At 42.8% G+C, this 23602-nt stretch overlaps 1 long non-coding RNA gene and 1 pseudogene across 1 annotated transcript; one reads left to right on the top strand and one right to left on the bottom strand.

Moving 5' to 3' along the window:
• Positions 1 to 13378: 13378 nt before the first annotated feature.
• LOC119273747 lies at positions 13379 to 14614 on the top strand. Its single transcript, XR_005134961.1, has 2 exons — positions 13379 to 13458; positions 14376 to 14614. It is a non-coding gene; the product is annotated as an uncharacterized LOC119273747 (long non-coding RNA).
• A 5755-nt stretch (positions 14615 to 20369) lies between these two features.
• The window catches only part of LOC119273353, a 22474-nt pseudogene continuing 19241 nt past the window's right edge, over positions 20370 to 23602 (bottom strand).

Below are 23602 nucleotides of genomic sequence, written 5' to 3'. Positions count from 1 at the left end.
ACGGAGGGGACATAATGCATGTTCTTCAGCCGCACGATCTTCCCCGAAGTAAACTTCAGATCGACCGTGCCAACACCATGAATAGAATCACTTGAACCGTTTCCCATCAGCACGGTTGAAGTCCCTGCGGTCTGATAAGATGAAAACATAGAAATATCACCGCATATATGCACATTAGCACCCGTGTCAATCAACCAATCAGGAGAATGACATACTGAAAGAATAGTGGGAAATATACCATACCCATCATCCTTCATGTCAGTGTCTCCAATGACAACATTAGCGGTCTTGCCGCCTTTCCCAGGGTGACGCTTGTCATAGCGATTAGGGCAACTAGGAGCCCAATGATCAGGATCCCCACACACATGACAGACACCTTTCTTCTTGTCATTCTTCTTCTTGAAGTTCGTGTGTTGCACAGCCTTGTTCTTCCCATCAGACTTTGCTTTACCATCAAACTTGCCGTTGTTCTTGAACTTCTGGGGCTGGAAGTTCTTTTTCTGTACAAGATTGGCACTAGATCCCCCCTCAATACCAAAGAGGTGCGGTTTCGGAGGCCTACTGTCCCGACCTGTGGTGCACGCCGCAAGCCGGGATGAGGAAGACAACAACAGCTTAGAGATTGAAACCGGTGGCGAGAGGAAGGAGATGTTCTGGTGCGTCTCTCTGAGAGGAGTGACCTCCCTTTTATAGGCGCAAGAGAAGGAGGCGAGAGGCTGCGCCGGGAGCTGAAGGGAACGCGGGAGATGAAACGAACAGACAACAGCCGAAGGGTGCATGGTTCGTATTCAATATCTACTACAGCAAAAACTTTCCAGCTCCCGAGTGACCTTTCGTATACCCGTAGTGCGTGGCAAAAAATTAGACATCGGCTCGGCTCATTACCGCAACCCGCGGCGCGGCGCGGCGAAGGAGGAGCGCGCGTGGACGTCCCTCTTGTTTTCATGCTCATACAAGTGGGGGAAGAACCTCTCTTATAAGGAGGTCCAACTCCCACTAAATTAGCAATGTGGGACTAAACTTTAGTAGTATCCCTTGCTTCGCACAAATGGGCTAGGTAGGTCTCTAGGATTTATTAGGAATTTCTAAAATAGTTATTGGGCTGCCCCCAATATAGACTAAATTCCAGTAGTGTCCTCGACACCACTTCCTCCTTGGAAGCGTCATCGTGGAGAACTGAACGACGGCTTTTGTTACTGCGTGTGGTTGAAGGTGCTGTGTCCGGTGGTGGTTGGTGGTGCGGCCAACTGGGCCAGGGTGGGCCAACAGTGCATCAGTTCATGAAAATTTAATTTTAGTTCTTAGATTTTCTTTTACTTTGTTAGAAAGGAAATTCTCCGTCGCAGGGTGCGACACGGTCCACCCTGTCCATGGTCGATCGGAGACCGGGAGCGAATGTCTGATGAGATTGACGGCCGCCTGCTTGCTTGCCGTAGTGACACGTATGTACGTGTGTCTTATTTTAATTTTTTGAGAAAATACCATTATGGCTAGCGTTATTAATTAAATCACACTTACATTATCAATTTACAAGGAAACAATATAACTGGGAGGTTCCTCAAACGAAACATTCGACTGGGAAATACTCTCTTTTGCTAATGTATGAGCTACCCTATTAGAATCCCTAGGACAGAATCCATATAAAACTTTAGCAAAAGAAGAAGCTTGAATACATATATCTTGTAGAATTACAGCAGCAGCCGGAGCCGAGAAGCCTCCCTGTTTCAACATATCAATGACCTCTAGGCAGTCAGATTGGATTACCAACGGCCTCTGGGCACCAACTTAGTTGCCTAGGTAAATCCCATGTAGAATTGATGTAGCTTCTGACGTAGGTGCATCAAGAGCTATGACAATCTTATGGTTACTTGCTGCAAGAAAATGTCCTTTATCATCTCTGATCACTGCTCCTCTAGCTTCACTTCCATTATCCTGATCAAAACCAGCATCCACATTGACCGAAACAAAGCCCTCCCTTGCTCTGATCCTACTACTCTTCTTCCTCTCTTCTTATTTGTTGGAGGATCAAGTAAATTTTGCAATCAAAAATTGAATCGACATGGCTACCACGCATGTACAGTGTTGAGTATAATGTTTATTAGGAAAGACGAGATAGATTAGGACTTATTCTGGCTTGTCTTGTACTTCAAGTAGATCATGGTACTCCTATGTATATGCCCACAAGGCTCAAATAATACAACGGACGATTCCACCAATCCTGTCTCGCTTCTAACATAGTATCAATTTCCAGGTTCTAAACCCTAGCAGCCGTCGCTTCCGCACCCGCGCGCCGCTCCTGGGGCGGTCGGCCTCCATGACTGCCGCCGGGGGCCGCGCCGCCCGTACCTAGGGTTCGCCTGTTGGTCTTGTTGACCGACTGCCCTAGAGAGTCTTTTCTCCGAGCCATTGCTCCGAGGTTTTCTCTCTCCCGCCGGTCAACTTGATCGGCCGTTTTTTTGTTTTTGTTTTCTGATCTAATCTTGATTGGTTTGCGTCGCCCACTGCCGTCGTCGACACCGTACGCCTCTACTCCAACACCGACGCGATCGGCCGGCTTCTTCATCGACCCGGTGGCCTCGCGCGTCTGCCCGCCGGTCGCCCCGACCCGGCGGCCTCGCGCGTCTGCCCGCCAGTCGCCCTGACCCGGCGGCCACGCATCATGCGGCGGCCCTTCACCGCCTTTGTTCCCATGCCGGCCCGCCGTCGATCTATGCCGACCGGGACTGCTGCATCACCCCGACCCGGCGGCCTCGCGTCATGCGGCGGCCAATCATAGCTATCCTGCCGCCCGCCGTCGCCGGCTTCATCTCGGACTCCGTCGCCACCCCGCCTCCACCGAGTGGCGTTGATGTCTACTACACAACCTTCTTCTTGTAGACGTTGTTGGGCCTCCAAGTGCAGAGGTTTGTAGGACAGTAGCAAATTTCCCTCAAGTGGATGACCAAAGGTTTATCAATCCGTAGGAGGCGTAGGATGAAGATGGTCTCTATCAAGCAACCCTGCAACCAAATAACAAAGAGTCTCTTGTGTCCCCAACACACCCAATACAATGGTAAATTGTATAGGTGCACTAGTTCGGCGAAGAGATTGTGATACAAGTGCAATATGGATAGTAGATAAAGGTATTTGTAATCTGAAATTATAAAAATAGCAAGGTAACTAATGATAAAAGTGAGCGTAAACGGTATTGCAATGCGTTGAAACAAGGCCTAGGGTTCATACTTTCGCTAGTGCAAGTTCCCTCAACAATAATAACATAATTGGATCACATAACTACCCCTCAACATGCAAAAAGAGTCACTCCAAAGTCACTAATAGCGGAGAACAAACGAAGAGATTATGGTAGGGTACGAAACCACCTCAAAGTTATTCTTTCCAATCAATCCGTTGGGCTATTCCTATAAGTGGCACAAACAGCCCTAGAGTTCGTACTAGAATAACACCTTAAGACAAAAATCAACCAAAACCCTAATGTCACCTAGATACTCCAATGTCACATCAAGTATCCGTGGGTATGATTATACGATATGCATCACACAATCTCAAATTCATCTACTCAACCAACACATAGAACCTCAAAGAGTGCCCCAAAGTTTCTACCGGAGAATCACGACGAAAACGTGTGCCAACCCCTATGCATTGGTTCATGGACGGAACCCGCGAGTTGATCACCAAAACATACATCAAGTGAATCACGTGATATCCCATTGTCACCACAGATACGCACGACAAGACATACATCAAGTGTTCTCAAATCTTTAAAGACTCAATCCGATAAGATAACTTCAAAGGGGAAACTCAATTCATTACAAGAGAGTAGAGGGGGGAAGAAACATCATAGGATCCAAATATAATAGCAAAGCTCGCGATACATCAAGATCGTGCCAAATCAAGAACACGAGAGATAGAGAGATCAAACACATAGCTACTGGTACATACCCTCGGCCCCAAGGGAGAACTACTCCCTCCTCGTCATGGAGAGCAACGGAATGATGAAGATGGCCACCGAAGAGGGATTCCCCCTCCGGCAGGGTGCCGGAACGGGTCTAGATTGGCTTTCGGTGGCTACGGAGGCTTCTGGCATCGGAACTCCCGATCTATTGCGCTCTCTGGCGTTTTTAGGGTATATGGAGATATATAGGCGGAAGAAGTACGTCAGGGGGGCCACGAGGGGCCCACGAGGGTGGAGGCGCGCCCTAGGGGGGTGGGTGCGCCCCCCTACCTCATGGCCTCCTTGAAGCTTCCTTGCTGTAGACTCCAAGTCTCCCTGGTTGCTTCAGATCCAAAAATAAGTTCCGTGAAGTTTCAGGTCAATTGGACTCCGTTTGGTTTTCCTTTTCTGCGATATTCTAAAACAAGGTTAAAACAAAAACTGGCACTGGGCTCTAGGTTAATATGTTAGTCCCAAAAATGATATAAAAGTGTATAATAAAGCCCATAAACATCCAAAACAGTAAATAATATAGCATGGAGAAATCAAAAATTACAGATACGTTGGAGACGTATCAGCATCCCCAAGCTTAATTCCTACTCGTCCTCGAGTAGGTAAATGATAAAAACAGAATTTTTGATGCGGAGTGCTACTTGGCATAATTTCAATGTAATTTTTCTTAATTGTGACATGAATATTCAGATCCAAAGATTCAAGATAAAAGTTCATATTGACATAAAAATAATAATACTTCAAGCATACTAACTAAGCAATTATGTTCTCTCGAAATAACATGGCGAAAGAAAGTTCATCCCTACAAAATCATATAGTTTAGTCATGCTCCATTTTCTTCACACAAGAATGCTCTTATCATGCACACCCCCGATGACAAGCCAAGCAATTGTTTCATACTTTAGTAATCTCAAACTCATAAACCTTCACGCAATACATGAGCGCGAGCCATGGATATAGCACTGTGGGTGGAATAGAATATAATGAGGGGGGTTATGTGGAGAAGACAAAAAAGGAGAAAATCTCACATCAACGAGGCTAATCAATGGGCTATGGAGATGTCCACCGATTGATGTTAATGCAAGGAGTAGGGATTGCCATGCAACGGATGCACTAGAGCTATAAATGTATGAACGCTCAACAAAAGAAACTAGTGGGTGTGCATCCAACTAGCTTGCTCATGAAGACCTAGGGCACTTGAGGAGGCCCATTGTTGGAATATACAAGCCAAGTTCTATAATGAAAAAATCCCACTAGTATATGAAAGTGACAAAACAAGAGACTCTTTATCATGAAGATTAAAGTTGTACTTTGAAGCACAAGTGTGGCAAAGGATAGTAAGATTGTCCCTTCTCTCTTTTTCTCTCATTTTTTTGGGCCTTCTCTTTTTTTATGGCCTTTCTCTTTTTTGGGCCTTCTCTTTTTTTATGGCCTTTCACTTTTTTTTATATTCCTCACTTGGGACAATGCTCTAGAAAATGATGATCATCACACTTCTATTTATTTACAACTCAATGATTACAACTCGATACTAGAACAAAATATGACTCTATATGAATGCCTCCGGTGGTGTACCGGGATGTGCAATGATGCATGAGTGACATGTATGAAAGAATTATGAACAGTGGCTTTGCCACAAATACTATGTCAACTACATGATCATGCTAAGCAATATGACAATGATGGTGCGTGTCATAATAAACGAAACGGTGGAAAGTTGCATGGCAATATATCTCGGAATGGCTATGGAAATGCCATAATAGGTAGGTATGGTGGCTGTTTTGAGGAAGATATAAGGAGGTTTATGTGTGATAGAGCGTATCATATCACGGGTTTTGGATGCACCGGCGAAGTTTGCACCAACTCTCAATGTGAGAAAGGGCAATGCACGGTAACGAAGAGGCTAGCAAGGATGGAAGGGTGAGAGTGCATATAATCCATGGGCTCAACATTAGTCATAAAGAACTCACATACTTATTGCAAAAATCTACAAGTCATCAAAAATCTCGGCACTACACGCATGCTCCTAGGGGGATAGATTGGTACAAACAGACCATCGCTCGTCCCCGACCGCCACTCATAAGGAGGACAATCAAATAACACCTCATGTTTCAAATATGTTACATAACGTTTACCATACGTGCATGCTACGGGACTTGCAAACTTTAACACAAGCATTTCTCAATTTCACAACTACTCAACTAGCACGAATTTGATATTATTACCTCCATATCTCAAAACAATCATCAAGCATCAAACTTCTCTTAGTATTCAAAACACTCATAAGAAAATTTTACTAATCTTGAATACCTAGCATATTAGGATTTTAAGCAAATTACCATGCTATTTAAGACTCTCAAAATAATATAAGTGAAGCATGAGAGTTCATCTATTTCTTCAAAATAAAACTACCACCATGCTCTAAAAGATATAAGTGAAGCACTAGAGCAAATGACAAACTACTCCAAAAGATATAAGTGAAGATCAATGAGTAGTCGAATAATTATGCAACTATGTGAAGACTCTCTCTCATTTAATAATTTCAAATCTTGATAATTTATTCAAACAGCAAGCAAAGCAAAATAAAATGACATCTAAGAATAGCAAACATCATGTGAAGAAGCAAAAACTTAGGATCAACCGATACTAACCGATAGTTGTTGAAGAAGAAAGGTGGGATGCCAACTGGGGCATCCCCAAGCTTAGATGCTTGAGACTTCTTGAAATATTATCTTGGGATGCCTTGGGCATACCCAAGCTTGAGCTTTTGTGTCTCCTTAATTCTCTCATATCACGGTCTCCCTAAATCTCAAAAGCTTCATCCACACAAAACTCAACAAGGACTCGTGAGATAAGTTAGTATAACACATTGCAAAAACCTTATCATACTCTACTGTAGCAAATCACTAAAATTATTATTCAACATTGCATACTAAATGCCTCTGCATATTTAATAGCCCTATCCTCAAATAGGATCATTAAAGAAGCAAACTTATGTAAACAATGCAAACATAACAGCAAATTAGGTGCCACATCAAGAAAAGAAACCTTTCCGTTTGGCCGCCATCACTGAAGCGTCAGGGCCTCAACCAAATCTCTCACCATCACCAATGAATTTACCAGCAGAAGATGAAGCTGATTACTGTGGGGTTTTACACTTTGCAGTACTAGTGCACAGTGCTCTTCTGTCAGAAAAACCAAAAGTACTAATTGAAAAAACAAAATGAAAACTCGACGACCTACAGTTACTTGTGCAAAGTTAATAAAGTATGTACACATCAAAGTAAATTAGGAGGCTCATTAAGAAACCTGCCATTGGGCTGAGAGTTACTTGCAGGAGCGTGCGTTTTCAGAACGGACATCACTGAGGCGTCACCCACTGAAGCGTCAAGGCCTTGACCAAATCTCTCACTTTCACCAAACGAAAAAACAAGGGAAGAATATGAAGATGATGAGGCGCCTCCAACGTTCTCAAGACCCACTAATTGCCGACATGGCAATAGAATAATGAATTCGTAGCCTCTGCCCAGGAATAAATTCAAAAAGTAGCACATCATGCCGTTTCTATCTACCCGGCACTTCGATATTCAGATTATCCCAAGCACAGATTGATCTGTGCCTACTGATAGATAGATATATAGGTACAGATAGATACACAAAGAAATGAAAAACATTCCGCCTAAACAGGACAGTCTGTAAAGAATGCAGCAACATCCATACTTCCCTAGATCCAAAAATTATGAAAGAAAATTCCCACTGTAGTAAATTTATCAGAGATTAATATGCAAAAGGTTTCAACATTTTATCACATTCTGACTTTTCTAGAGAATTATTGCAACATCGGTAAACTTTTTGTTTTCAAACAGCAACATGTGGAATCTTAAATAGGCATAGTAAAGGCTATCAATGCCACTTTTATTGAAATAAAAGATGCAAAACATTGTTCTAAATAACAGCAAGCAAATCCTAACAAAATAAATTGATGCTCGAAGCAAAACACATATCATGTGGTGAATAAAAATATAGCTCCAAGTAAAGTTACCGATAGACGAAGAGGAAAGAGGGGATGCCTTCCGGGGCATCCCCAAGCTTAGGCTTTTTGGTGTCCTTGAATTTTACCTTGGGGTTCCATGGGAATCTCCAAGCTTACGCTCTTGCCACTCCTTGTTCCATAATCCATCAAATCTTTACCAAAACTTGAAAACTTCACAACACAAAACTCAAAATAGAAAATCTCATGAGCTCCGTTAGCGAAAAGAAAACACCACTTCAAGGTACTGTAATGAAATCATTCTTTATTTATATTGGTGTTAAACCTACTGTATTCCAACTTCTCTATGGTTTATAAACTCTTTTACTAGCCATAGATTCATCAAAATAAGCAAACAACACACGAAAAACAGAATCTGTCAAAAACAGAACAGTCTGTAGTAATCTGTAGCTAACGCAAACTTCTGGAACCCCAAAAATTCTAAAATAAATTGCTGGACGTGAGGAATTTATCTATTAATCATCTGCAAAATGAATTAACTAAATAGTACTTTCCAAATAAAAATGGCAGCAATTCTCGTGAGCACTAAGGTTTCTGTTTTTTACAACAAGATCAAAAAGACTTTTCCCAAGTCTTCCCAATGGTTCTACTTGGCACAAACACTAATTACACACAAAAAACACAACCAAAACAGAGGCTAGATAAATTATTTATTACTAACCGGGAGCAAAAGGCGAGGAATAAAAATAAAATTGGGTTGCCTCCGAACAAGCGCTATCGTTTAAGGCCCCTAGCTAGGCATAAATGTAAGGATAGATCTAGGTATTGCCATCTTTGGTAGGCAATTCTTCAATGAGACACCTATAACTCTTAGGAGTTTCTTTATTTTTATTAATTATCAAGCTCCTAGGCACAAAATCGAGAAAATCATTTGTAACAAAAGGTTCTTTAAGGATAGAGAGAAAGTTGGGGTGAACACTTATGGATTTGAGGTCCGTATTTTCCTTACTAGAAGTTTCACCCTTATTTTTAGGAACATACATCAATTTGGAAATCTTAACATTAGGAGGAGTGTTTTTCACGGAAGAAAAGGCAGACCCAAGGTTGGTAATAATATCCTCAATTTTATCAATTCTAGTGGAATCTTGATCTATCTTTTCATTAACCATAGGTCTCTTTTCTTTAAAAAAATTAAGAGCAACTCCTACCTTAGATCCGTATTGGGTAATTTGGTTATGGATCTTCCTATCCAAATTTTCAATCAACTCTACGGTTTAAACTTTATTTTCAATAATTTCAAACCGTTGCATCACATGTTCCAAAGTTAAAATAGTTTCATTAAACTAAAGAGGTGGTGGGCCAAACAAATCTATCATAGCATTATAAGAATCAGAAGTATGGCTACCCAAGAAATTTCCTCCAGTAATGGTATCAAAAATATATCTATTCCAAGGCGTGATGCCTACATAAAAGTTGCGAAGAAGAACGGAAGTAGATTGCTTCCTAGTAGATCTATTTTGCGCATTGAAAATTCTATACCAAGCATCTTTTAAATTTTCTCCCTCCCTTTGTCTAAAATTAAGAACTTCATTCTCGGGAGACAAAGGAGTAGATAAAGGACTAGCCATAACGACGAAGCAAGCGGAAAAGAGGCGAACGGAAAGAGAGGGCGAGAGGAAAAGAGGGCGAATAAAACGGCAAGGGTGAAGTGGGGGAGAGGAAAGCGAGAGGCAAATGGCAAATAATGTAATGCGGGGGATAAGAGTTGTGATGGGTAATTGGTATGTCTTGACTTGGCGTAGATCTCCCCGGCAACGGCGCCAGAAATGGCTAGTTGTCGGGAGGTCAAATCTTGACTTGAGTTTGTGTATGCCTCCCCGGCAACGGCGCCAAAAATCCTTCTTGCTACCTCTTGAGCACTGCGTTGGTTTTCCCTCGAAGAGGAAAGGATGATGCAATAAAGCAGCGTAAGTATTTCCCTCGGTTTTTAAGAACCAAGGTATCAATCCAGTAGGAGACCACGCGCGGGTCACCTCGTACCTACACAAACAAATAAGAATCTCGCAACCAACACGATAAAGGGGTTATCAATCCCTTCACGGCCACTTGCAAGAGTGAGATCTGATAGAGATAATAATAATAAGATAAATATTTTTGGTATTTTAATGATATAGATTGAAAGTAAAGATTGCAAAATAAAATAGATTAGAAACTTGTAGGATGGAGAATAGACCCGGGGGCCATAGGTTTCACTAGTGGCTTCTCTCAAGATAGCATAAGTATTACGGTGGGTAAACAAATTACTGTCAAGCAATTGATAGAAAAGCGAATAATTATGAGGATATCTAGGCATGATCATGTATATAGGTATCACGTCCGCGACAAGTAGACCGAAATGATTCTGCATCTACTACTATTACTCCACACATCGACCGCTATCTAGCATGCATCTAGAGTATTAAGTTCATAAGAACAGGGTAACGCCTTAAGCAAGATGACATGATGTAGAGGGATAAACTCATGCAATATGATATAAACCCCATCTTTTTATCCTCGATGACAACAATACAATACGTGTCGTTTCCCCTACTGTCACTGGGATCGAGCACCGCAAGATTGAACCCAAAGCTAAGCACTTCTCCCATTGCAAGAAAGATCAATCTAGTAGGCCAAACCAAACTGATAATTCGAAGAGACTTGCAAAGATAAACCAATCATACATAAAAGAATTCAGAGAAGAATCAAATATTGTTCATATATAATATGGATCATAAACCCACAATTCATCGGATCTCGACAAACACACCGCAAAAGAAGATTACGTCGAATAGATCTCCAAGAGAATCGAGGAGAACTTCGTATTGAGATCCAAAGAGAGAGAAAAAGCCATCTAGCTACTAGCTATGGACCCGAAGGTCTGAAGTAACTACTCACACATCATCGGAGAGGCCATGGAGTTGATGTAGAGTCCCTCCGTGATCAATGCCCCCTCCGGCTGAGCTCCGGAAATGGCCCCAAGATGGGATCTCTCGGGTACAAAAGGTTACGGCGGTGGAATTAGGTTTTCGTGGTGCTCCTGGATGTTTGTGTGGTGCATGGACTTATATAGGAGGAAGAAGTAGGTTGGTGGAGCAATGAGGGGCCCACGAGGGTGGAGGGCGCGCCCCCCTGCCTCGTGGCCTACTCGATTGTTTCTTAACGCCCACTCCAAGTCTCTTGGATCACGTTTGTTGAGAAAATCACGTTCCCGAAGGTTTCATTCTGTTTGGACTTCCGTTGATATTTCTTTTCTGCGAAACACTGAAATAGGCAAAAAACAACAATTTGGGCTGGGCCTCCGGTTAATAGGTTAGTCCCGAAAATGATATAAAAGTGTAAAATAAAGCCCATTAACATTCAAAACAGATAATATAATAGCATAGAGAAAAATTATAGATACGTTGGAGACGTATCATGGGTGCTTCCTGTAGTGCCCAAAGTCAGAGCGTCGACCCCTCTTCAACAATGGAGGTGGACTCTGAGGTCGTATGGGCGACCCGGAGTTTGGATCTGGAAGTGGCGACAGCCTTTCTGAAGCTGGTGACGGTGTGGGACGTCCACTCCATCAACAGGCCGGGTTCGATGCGGCTCGGCAGGTGATACATGTGCCTCTTTCGGAGTTGGCGGGTAGTGCCTGTTTTGCCGGCAGGTGAAGCCACCAGCGGATGCGCTACCAGCGGATGTTACACATGACGTCTTAATGTGACGTCAAGTCATGCATGTTATCGGCAGGCGATGCACGGTGGCTCTAGGGAGGTGTCATGGTTAGTCTGTTGCTGTTGGATCGAAGCTGGTGCGGCAGTAGCGGAAGGCATGCGGTATGGGCTATCTTTGTCTTCCATTGTCTTCTCCAGAGGCATGCGGATATTGAGTTGTGGCTAGATGGATAACAGCCGATGGTACATCTGGCTTGAACAACGAGTTTATGCACTCTAGTGGAAACACAAGATCTCTGATCGGGCTATGTCGACGTGCGCCCGTGTCATTTCCTTTCCAAAGGTGGTGGATTGAAGCTTGACTTTGGGGACGAGAATTCGGAGTTCAACCTTGTGATAGACTCGCCATCATCGGTGCACGTGTGACGATTCCTTATAGAAGGCGTAGCCTAGGAGTTGTGTATTTTTTGTTTCTAATGTGTCTTTTAACATAGGGTTAGTGAATATCTAGGGGAGTTACTGTCGCGAGGTATACGACCTCAAAGTTTGTTTTCCGCTTTTTTCCGAATCAAGATTGTTTCGCTGCTGAATTTTGCATCATTAATAATACTCTCTTCGTCCCAAAATTCTTGTTTTGGATTTGTCTAAATACGGATGTCTCTATTCATGTTTTAGTGTTAGATACATACTAAGAAGACTAGGCCCGTAAGGGTTCGATTTTTTTGGTTTTTTCAGAATTTTTTTAGCCCTGCCAATTGAGCGACACGTATGCATGGTGGCTTTCGTGAAGTGGTTGATCTCTTCTCTTTTGGACTGTACCTATTTCTTTTAGAGGTGCATGGGCTTATCTTGTCTCATGTGAAAAGATGGTTTGACTACATGGGTTGATTTTGTCTCATGTGAAAAGGAAATATTAGCTGCATGACCTGTTGTATGGGCTGGTATACGTGTGCTGTTGCATGGCTGATGCATGCATGCATGTGTCCACCTTTGCATGTTTGTAGTTCCAGGTTTGCACACGTTTGTGTTCTGGGTTCTTCTTTGCTTGCATGGCGTGTTGTATGGGCTGGTACACGTGTGCTGCTGCATGGCTGATGCATGCATGTTTGTCGTTCCAGGTTTGCACACGTTTGTGTTCTGGGTCCTTCTTTGCTTGCCTATAAGTAGCTCCTTGTTGTGTTCTTCTCTCATGTGTACTTTTGGGTCTCCATCTCTCCTCTTGATGCTGCCCTCCAACCTCCACCCGAGATCCCAGGGCGCGCTAGGTCACCGCTCCGGCTCGCCGGCCGGGAGGTGGGTGCAGGCTACATCATGGATTGGGAGAGCCGCATGTCATCCTCTCCTCATGGATCTTCGTCGGCTCCGGCTCCGTCCCTGGCCTCCAAGGCGGATACACGGTGGTGGCCTCCCCGTGGTCCAAGGTGGCCTGCTTGCAGCTGACTCTGGATAGCTTCCTACCCTGTTGCGCTCCATCCTAATCGACTCCCCTCGGTCTTCCCTAGCTTCGGCCCTAGCAGCAGGTCCCCTCCACCTGCCGCACGGCCGTGGTTCCTGCCTCGCGACTTCAGTTTCAAGTTGTTCATTGCGAAGGTACACATCGCGTCTGCATTTCCTCTCCTCTGGTCTGCGTGGTTTCCTTAAACAAGTAGATGAGTTATTAGTACTACAATTTCATCATATCTAAAGTTGGGTGCATATGCTACAAATTCTTAATCTAAGAAGAATGTTCAGGTGTTGCGTGCAGGTCTGTGGTGAGGACACAAATTTGGGGTCCAGCTCCTTGCGTGAATGTGCAAGGAATTTAGAACCTGCATCTTTAATATAACATGGTATATTTATTCTTAATCTCTCCATTACGATGTGTTCCATTTTCTTGATGGAAGTAATTCTGGTTTAATTTCACATGATGTGCTGAATAGCTGACATACATAGGAAGTACTACATTATTCTCAGGTATTTATTGTTCCTTTTGTAATAGTTTTCTCCCTCCTAAAAGTAAAATGAATCATTTTTAATCCTTTGAGCAAGGTTGCCCAAAGTAGGGCGCTCAGCCATTGAGGCATTATCAATTTCTTTAAGAAGCTTCGCAAAATCTGCTCTTATACTAAAAAGATCTAATGTAGGTTCGTTAGCCTTATAGGGTACTATATACTGAACACACGATACTCCAGATGCAGGATTGTGAAGTGAGTATGTATATATTATCAACACAGCTAGCTTCTTTTGGGACTCAACTACAAATCCCATGTCAGACGTTTTAGAACCTACAAGCGAGGAATGCTCCAGATGCAGGATTCGAAACAGACTGCGAAAATCTTAGCGATATATGCTAGGACCTGATGGCAAACGCATATACATAAAAGATGATGAATACCAACCTACAGTTTTTAATCCCATGTCAGACGGCAACTTTGATGTGAAAAGAAATTGAAGGAGTATGTGTTTAGGAGTACCGAAAGAAATCCCAGTGGAATTTATGTGTTTAGGAGTACCAAAGAAATGACAGTGGAATTTTCTTTCATGAAAAATAAGAATGAAAATCTGTACTGATAGCTGCTTAGAGTTTTGAAGATCATTCTTTCATGCAAAGTGCCTCCACTTTGTAAACATCAACCTATGTGTATTGATTTACACATAACATTGATTTTTTTATCTGATCAAACATGTACCCCTTCTGTAATGCTTATTATTTCTATGAACACATCCAAGTTAATGATAGCATTGACTTTATTTTTGTTTCCTGCAGCTTACTGAAGCTGAACCTGAGCTGCTGCTTAATTATTGAACCTGATGAAAACGAAGCCACTCAGACAGAGCTGCAGTGTTGTGGCTATTTGAGATTCATGGGGTTCAGGAGGATATGTGAGAAGGAAAAGGATTCTGAGCTATGAGTAGAAAGTAGCAACAATCAACTGTAGCAAAACATTTGTAGCTTCGGTGTAAGACTGAATCTTCTGATGATGATTAGCTCTTTTGGTGTTTGGCTGTGACGACTACTATATTACACATATGAAGCCTTAAAAAAGTGGAAAAGATTGTGCGCCTACTAGGGTTTGATCTTTTCTTAGCTAAAGAAAATAGTCTTTTGTGTTTCCAAAATTATTCCTATTCTAGAAAGCCCTTTCAGAACTACAACTGTAGTAAAACAAAAATTGATCTTTGGCTGTAACTATTACCGCTGGGATCTTCTTACATTGCATAACCTACACTCATGCATGTCGACATAAAAAGAGCATAAGCTCTAACCAAATTTGATCGATTCTAAAATAGTTTGTTAAGCTGAGAACTTATTTGCTTGATTTTTTATGTTTGTTGTCGTTGTAAACTAATAATTGTTTAATAGTCATCAGATCGTTTGCATATGCGGCGATGACTTAGTGTTTCACCATTGCTCTATTCTAATGAAAGCTGAGATGCGATCTTTTTTTGTATTAGTTTCACATGATGCACTCATTTCTGCCTGTTCCTTTCAGTGATAAGAATTTTGAACTACAAACTGGATACAAAATGACACGGAGTGATGTAAAATTACCCATTATTTCTATGCCAAGAAAGCAAAATAGTTGATGGTGGCAAGAAGCCTTGAACCATCAATGTGCTATTACTGAACAAGATGATATCTATTTGGATAAGTTTAGAGGTGGAATTGTTTATACTCTATTAAAGGTTTTTCGCTAGAACATTTCTGTTGTCAAGAGATGAGCCCTAACAGGTTCTGAATATGTACGTGGACGATCTTGAAATACCTAGATGACTATTCTTTAAATACCTGGATAATTATTCGCATAAACAAAGTCACATTGTTATTTTAAATTTTTAACACAAGAAGCAAGTATCGTTCCATAATAGAAGTAGCTACTGTTTGCACTGAGTAGCAAATTCATAGTTATTGGCCATCAAGAAAAGTAAACACCCATGCCGATGAGATATACCTGTTCCATATGTCCATGTGGAAGTAGTAAACTCTTTCACCTTGGCGAAGCACCAACGGCCCAGCGCAAGCATGCAATAGCTCCCTATATAATGCATCACTAGAACTCCCTGCACAAAGGATTCATCATGTGAACCAGGCATACAATTCAAGGGACCATTCACCTTAACTTATAGCAGATTTTAACCAGTATTACTGTCTAAACTGGTATTGGATGCAGGGGTCTACCACTTACCTGACGTGGTAGCACCAATGTACAATATAACCATAAGATTTTCATTTCTCTAAATACAGGAGCTGCACCTCTTTGTTCCATTTCATCAACGAAACAAGAGTACTATATCAGTTAAGAGGCCACGGTGCACATAACCAAGAGAAATTGAGGGGTGGAAATGTATCAGCCAGACTATCAAAATTAGAAATTATATATCAGACACAACAAATGCACCAGTTCATCAACCTAGACAGTAATATTAGTAAAAGCTGCCTTTTGCTAGAAAACAATGACGGGTCGCCCTGAATTATAAGAATTTAATCACTATTTTTCCTATTAAAAAAGAGTCAAGTGCCCAAGTCCACTTATCTGATTCATAAGCATCCACCCAGGAACTGAGTATTCTAGAAAAAACAATTACTCGCCAGGGATTCAGGAAAGCTCAACACAAGCAGAAAAAGCTGAGGAAACGCACGGCCACCAGAACATTAAGGAAAGCAAAGGAACCGAAGCTGAGGCACCCAAAGCACCGGAATTAGACATCTTCGCCGGCCAGCCCAAACACGGTCGGAATTCAGGAGCAAGGCCAATATGCTCACCCCATGCGCAGCTCCACCGATGTTGGCCCACAGCACCACGAGAACATGAGTGAGATGGCGAGAATCGTACGTGTCAGAGGAGGCGAGGCAGGAGATGTATTCAATCAATTGTACTAGCTATCAACATCGATGAACAAATCAAAGGCACACCTGAAGCACTCTAAATTCTGTCCCAAAAAAGAAATCGACAGAATTGGAACAAATTCAGGCATCTGAGTTGAGCAACTACTGAACCGAATCGAGAAGGATTTTATACCTTGAAGGCGTAGGCTTCAGCCTCGCACAGAGCCCTCTTCAGCTGGCCTCTCTGGTACCTCTCTGCAAACGCAACCATAACAGCAGCGCATCAGCTCGATTCGATCCGGTCTTCCACCGTCGGCGGGACCCACTGTGGTTTCTCTCACCTCGGACGCAAAGGCAGAGGGAGAAGACGCCTGGATACCGGCGGTGCCCGCGAGTGCGGCCGCCACGTCCGCGACGACGGCGGTGGCGGTGGCGGCACAATCGTACAGGAACTCCATCTCCTCCTCCTCCGACAACAGTGTTCCCGCATCGAGGTGACGGGGGTGGCGCCCTCAGGAGGAGCTCGCGTAGGCTGACCGGAGGTGGCCGGCGGTCGGCGGAAGATGATGGAGTTATTTAGCTTACCGCAGTAGGGGGTGGACAGGTGGTGCGCAGAAGGGGGTAGGTGAGTGGACTGGTGGTGTTGGTGACTTGCTGCTCCTAATTTATTTATTTCTTTTCGTTTTTTTTCTAGATAGTACTCCCTGTCCACTCACAATTATTTGTGATGATGGAGTAGAACTGAAGGTAAAACACAATTGGTGATGAAATTATTTGTGTAGCTGTGCCATTCTATATCTTCACAAATAGAATCTCAAGGCTGTGATTATAATGCTACTACTGATATGGGGTACTACCTCCGTCCGTGTTTATTAGGTCCCTTTTTATTTTGGGCTAATGTTTGACTTAAAAATTTAACTAACAAAATATAAACTATATGTCACAAAAATTATATTGTTGAAAAGCTCTTTCAAATACAAATTCAACAGTATAATTTTTTGATAGCATATACTTTACATTTTAATAGTCTATGCATGGTCAAACTCTGGACCAAAATACCAAGGGGCCCAATAAACCCGGACGGAAGTAGTAGGAGAGTATGGTTTTATGAAGTTATACCTTTGTCAGCAAATATCTTGTCAGATTTATGGAGATCTTCGCATGACAGCACCAATGTCCAAAATATGTGATACTAACAAGATGGATAAATGCAAGAAATTCTCTAGATACTAATAGAAGTATTTTACTATTCAGATAAAATATGTTGTACATGTACTCTATTCTCAGTTAATAATTTAGTTGTTGTTTTTTTGCATAATGTTGACAGTATATTCTATGTTGGCTGGAATATGCAAGGTAGTGTGAATGATAACAGGGGGTGCAATTCTACCAACTCCAATAAGTTTTTCCATTGTAGCAACCTGAATTTGTCTCTTGAGGATTTAGTTTTCCAGAACATCTATGCCAAGTTAGTGTGCTTAAAGTCTTGCCGACGTCCAACCCATGTGTTAATTCAGTGATCACGGTGGGAGCAACATAAGTTAGGTAGTGCACAATTATTCTCTTGGGCACTACAAAGATACACACATGTAAAACATACAACAAATTCTCAAAAACTTCACAAAGATAACAAACCTCAAGCAGACCAACAGGACTTTGCATAAACTACTTTGTCATGAACCAAATTTTAAGACGACTTATCAAATATTAAAAAAACTAAATAGCTTATCACTCCTTGTGGCGCGGCGTGCCGCCGCGCACTACCCGCTAGTACATATCTAGATAAATTTAAGACAAGAATTTTGGGACGAAGAGAGTATTATTAATGATAGAGACATCCGTATTTAGACAAATTTAAGACAAGAATTTGGAGACGGAGGGAGTATATAACTCCATGCATCATTCTGATGTAGAGATCAGGGTTTATTCTTTCTTTTTTAAATAAAAGTCACGTCCGACAGAGGAGCAATCCAGTTCCAACACAAGGGGCCCATTATACAACTTGGCGAATTCTGGAAGTCCCGGCAATGCAGCTGAGGCTTCTGCTTCCTCCACCGATCGACAGTTGTCTGCCAACAACAGCAAAAAAACAGCCCCCGATGATCTCGCGACTGCGTGTTTTCGGCAAATTTGACAATTTTGATATGTGAATAAAACCATTTCACAAAATGAATTGTCCCTAAAAAAATTTATTTAGCTTATCTTTTTTAGTGGCGTTTGGGCTGGCCAGGCGTTTAACGTCTATCTGTCAGGCATTGCACAGTGTAGTTGGCGCCTTCGTGTCAGGCGTCAGTCAAAAAGATCAGCTAAGTAATTTTTTTAAAAAACAGTTCATTTTATGAAATGATTTCATCCATAGATCAAAATTGTCAAATTTGCTAATGTTTCTGGTCTCTACGTTGAAGGCTGCATCACAGTTCAGCTTGGCCGTCCCTATGCCAGGCGCGCTCCAAACAATTGATACGGGCGGAGCCGGTTAGCATGGTTTAGGAGAGAATAGAGAAACCGCTTCTTTACTATTATCCGGCGCATCCGCTTGCATGGCCGTGTGCAGGTCCTCTCCCGGTCTAATCAGCTGTTTTAGGTCCTGTTTAGTTCATAAGTCCTAATATTTTTTAGTCCCAACTAAAAAGTCGCTAGTCCTTAAAAAATTCATATATATTTTGTTCCTGGGACTAAACATGGATTAAAAGACCATGTTACAACTAAAAGTCCCAAAAAGACTCTCCCTCAGGGTCTTCTGTCATAAATTCCAAATGCCCACTTTAAGTTCCTATAAGTCCCTTCTGTTTGGTTTGGATGGGACTAAAAGGGATTTTTTTTAAGTTTCTTACCAATAAATCCCTGTAAACAAACACCCCCTTACTACACCCTTCCCATCCCCATGAATAATATTGTTTCTTGCAATTCTACCATAAAAGAATCTTAGAGAACTAAAACAAAATGAACTGAATGAGCAACCACATAAATATCTATAGGATGCGTTACTGCAAATGCAAGGCACATTAAATCAAAATGACAGGCGGACGATGCCACAGAAATTAGATCAAGTTCAAATGTATTATACAAAAATACGAACAAACACTTTACCAACTGTACACTACACAATCAGCCTAGAATACTCCAAATTCACAATCAGCTTTGCACTACACCAACTTAACACAAGAATGTAGATTACCTCGGATAACAAATAAATTACTAACCTAAAACAAACAAAAAGACAACTCATAGCATAAGCATCACATGCATCAAACTCCCAATTATCAGGCCCATAAATCATTAGTCATCGCAACATTGAGTGAAGTTCAATTAATACATGATTTCTTAGAATTACGAATCACAATATAAGATGAGCATTAAAAAAACAATAATATAAGATAGGTGATATAATAGCAGTATGATTTGCAGCACGCTCTTACAAAACATTGCTGAAAAAAGTAAAAAAAGGCCTACTTAAAATGATATGCATTTATCCCTCTTCAAGTTCAATCATTTGCTGCAAATTGTCTTCACTGAACGTGAGACATCATCAAAGCATGGAAACCTAACCAATAAGCAACATAGCATATAGTATTACAGTCTATTACGACTGCTACTTCTCCAGTCCTGTTCTATTTTTCTCAAGATATCAAAGTATGCACTGGGCATCACAAACACAAATACAGAAATCCTCTATCCTCTCCATGGTTGCTGCTGAAGCTTCAGCTACTGCTGGACCATTGGCCGCAAATGTAATAAATCCATCAGTTTTATTGTTCCTCAGCTGAAAAGCAGTTTTGCTAAGTCGTCCTCGCACTACCACCGCTAGGCTTGGCCACACATAGAAATTGCACTCTGCCATATATATCGCCAGCTCGCACATGACAAACATCACTTCCAGTAATGTGGTTGCTGGTGCTCATCACTATGTGGACAAGCTATCACAGCGGCGCATCACTTTTTTCCATATTCAGCCCGGGTACTTGCTCGGGTCCGATAAACTCTTCTTTCATTTGTATTAGTGCAATTATTGACTATTTGACCCAGAAAATACCAGCATATTGTGCTTTGTGGAGAGCCCAGAACAAGACCATCCATTGGGGGAACACAAGGTGTTGACCTCCCAGTCCTCATGTCAAAGACCATGCCCTGATCTCTACCCCTTCCACCTATCCAATACACAGAATCACCCGTGAGTCCTGGAACACCTTCTGCATACATCGACACCGCATTGTTCCTCCCGACAAACACGGAGTATCCTCCCAAGTCGGCCACGGTGTCCCAGCATGGCCGGCGCCGGGGATCATACCTCATAACAAATATTTCATCATGTGCTACACGGCGGCGACCCCCTCCTGGCAGCTGCAAAGTAACCGTGCAGGTCGCATTCCTCCAGATTTGGTACAAGTCACCCTCGCAGAACACCAGATTCTTGGCACTAGTAAAAATCGAGATCAGGATGTATGGCGGAGTGAAACAGGTGGCCGCGTCGAACGCTAGGTTGCCCACAGACGACAACAGTGGCTTGACTGTGGCCCGTGCATTTAGGTCTGGTCCGGTTCCATGCATTTGGAAGATCCACTTGTTATGCACTACTGGATAATGTGTTGGTGTGTGGCACTCGAGGATGATAGGTTCCCGGCGGCGACGCTATGGCAGGCGGAGTAGGTGGACATCTCCAAACCGAGTGAGGTAGTAGACAATACCATTTCCATTGTAGAGGAGGTCCACGAGCTGGTCTCCGGCGCGAGGTGGACAGGGTCGAGGACGGCCCATCTCCTGGCCCCCGCGGTGACGTAGGCGAGCCTGTCGATGTCACAGGTGGCGGTGGCCGCGAAGTCATCCGTGGCGGGGTTGGGCGCGAAGACGATCTTGGAGACCAGGCGAGTGTTGTAGATGAGCGGCGGCAGGAGGATCTCAGCAGCGATGATGGGGTGGAAGAGGCTGAGCAGGTTGTGAACGTCATCGATGCAGACGGAGAGAACCTTCAGCCGGACTCCAGGACTATAAAGATACAGGATTGAAGACTTCGTCCCGTGTCCGGATGAGACTTTCCTTGGCGTGGAAGGCAAGCTTGGCGATGCGGATATTCAAGATCTCCTACCATTGTAACCGACTTTGTGTAACCCTAACCCTATCCGGTGTCTATATAAACCGGAGGGTTTTAGTCCGTAGGACAACTTCATCATACAACAATCATACCATAGGCTAGCTTCTAGGGTTTAGCCTCCTTGATCTCATGGTAGATCTACTCTTGTACTATCCATATCATCAATATTAATCAAGCAAGACGTAGGGTTTTACCTCCATCAAGAGGGCCCGAACCTGGGTAAAACATCGTGTTCCTTGCCTCCTGTTACCATCCGGCCTAGACGCACAGTTTGGGACCCCCTACTCGAGATCCGCCGGTTTTTGACACCGACAATGGGTACTATCTTTAGACTGTATTTTGCCGCCGTCAAACTTCATAAATTTTCTTGGGTACAACAGGATGTTCTTGGCAAAAACATATCACTATAAAAGTCAAAATGTAATTTACTTATTTGTTCACTAAAAGTACAGGTTTATCACAGTCTTTTAAGCATAATATGCCAAAAAATCATGTTAAAGAAATATTTTTAGCAGAGTCTTTTAAGTGCTCTGTGCAAGAAGGTCATGCTTTTAATACTCCACGGTTGTTTTGTTTCTCTACATTTTTGCTGGATGAATACGTTATTGTTAACTATTCTATAACTCTTTTGCCGCAACATGTAGTAAGCGGGAAGCGTTTGAAGGATTGGACTACAGAATTGCCCCTTCAGTAAAAAGTCCGTTCCAGAAGTGTGGAACACGCTGCTTCACGGGTATATTTTCACTAGCCCAACTACTCGAGCCTCTTCTTCCTCACCCAACTACACTCGTATCCATGTACACAAAACAGAATGAAGAATACAGATAGAACAGCATGAGCTCCGGTTAACTAGAACCGGCAAGAATAGAGATAGAACAACATGAGCAAGTTGCTTTAGGTACATACCAAGGTCTGTCGCCGTATTAGACAAGCCCCAGCCTGGCGAGGCAGCACTGTCCCGATGGCCGCGAACGCAGACACACTGTCACACTCCTTTGTGAAGAAGAACTACGTGAGAGACCTTGTGAGCCTTAGAGTGGATAAATGGAAGAAGGAGAAGGAGGTCTGGGATGAGGAAGATCCTTGCATCGGATACCTTAGTCTACTCAATGCTTCTCTTGGGGAGAGAGTCGTCACGCATATCAAGCAAATAAACAAGTAGTGAACAGTTGGTCATGCATGAGGACGGCATTGCCATGCCCGTTGCATTCTGACTATTGTATTGCCTAGTGTATAAAAAATTGAGTAGGCTTGCTTAGCAATTCATAGCTCATGACATAGACTAAACAACTCGCGCCATGCATGACCACACCCACCAACTCCCTCCAACAGCTTCTGCCACTAATTGTTTACTCAACCATGCACAGATCCATAGAAACAGTGTTCAGGGATCAACGCCTCCAAGCATAGATCCGGCTGGACCATGGTCCTGCCCAACATTTTCGCGAAGGGGACGGCGGCGCGAGCGCGCGACGCCATGTCCTGCAGGCTCCCCGCGTGCTGGCGTAGCACTTGAGGCCGTCGAGCTCCGGCGGCAGGTCCGTCCAGCCCTGGAACGGAAGCATGGCCGGACTAGGATTTCGGCGAGGTTTGGAATTTCAAATTGAACAGATGAACAGATCGACACAAAGAAGAGAGAGAAGCTGAGTGTCCTCCTCTATATGCGGAAACGTTAACAACTCTATTCCCAAAGTGCTTCCCAGAAATTACGGTAATTCTGTTTTTTTGGTAAGTCGTGCTTTGCTTCCACCAAATCAATATTCAAAATTAATGCTTCCAGAAATTCCGTTACTAATAACTCTATCTTTGTTTTCTTTAGCAAGTCATGACCGCTTCCTTTTCTTTCTGTTGTTTTTGGTAAGTCGTGATTGCTTTGAACAAACATATATACTAAAAGACCCCCTCCAGAAAAAACATATATATAAGGTTAATGCTTCCAGATACTATTACAGTTTTGCTTTCAACAAACAACTATTTTTTAATGCTTCCAGACGCTTGTTAATAGCTCACCATTGTCTTTGGCAGAAGGATTTTGATAGCTTCCAGATGCTTCCAGACGCTTGTTAATAGCTCACCA

Source organism: Triticum dicoccoides, chromosome 3A, assembly GCF_002162155.2.
Source record: "Triticum dicoccoides isolate Atlit2015 ecotype Zavitan chromosome 3A, WEW_v2.0, whole genome shotgun sequence".
NCBI lineage: Eukaryota > Viridiplantae > Streptophyta > Magnoliopsida > Poales > Poaceae > Triticum > Triticum dicoccoides.
The sequence above is the reverse complement of the archived record's forward strand: the minus strand, read 5'-3'. Positions and strand labels throughout refer to the sequence as shown.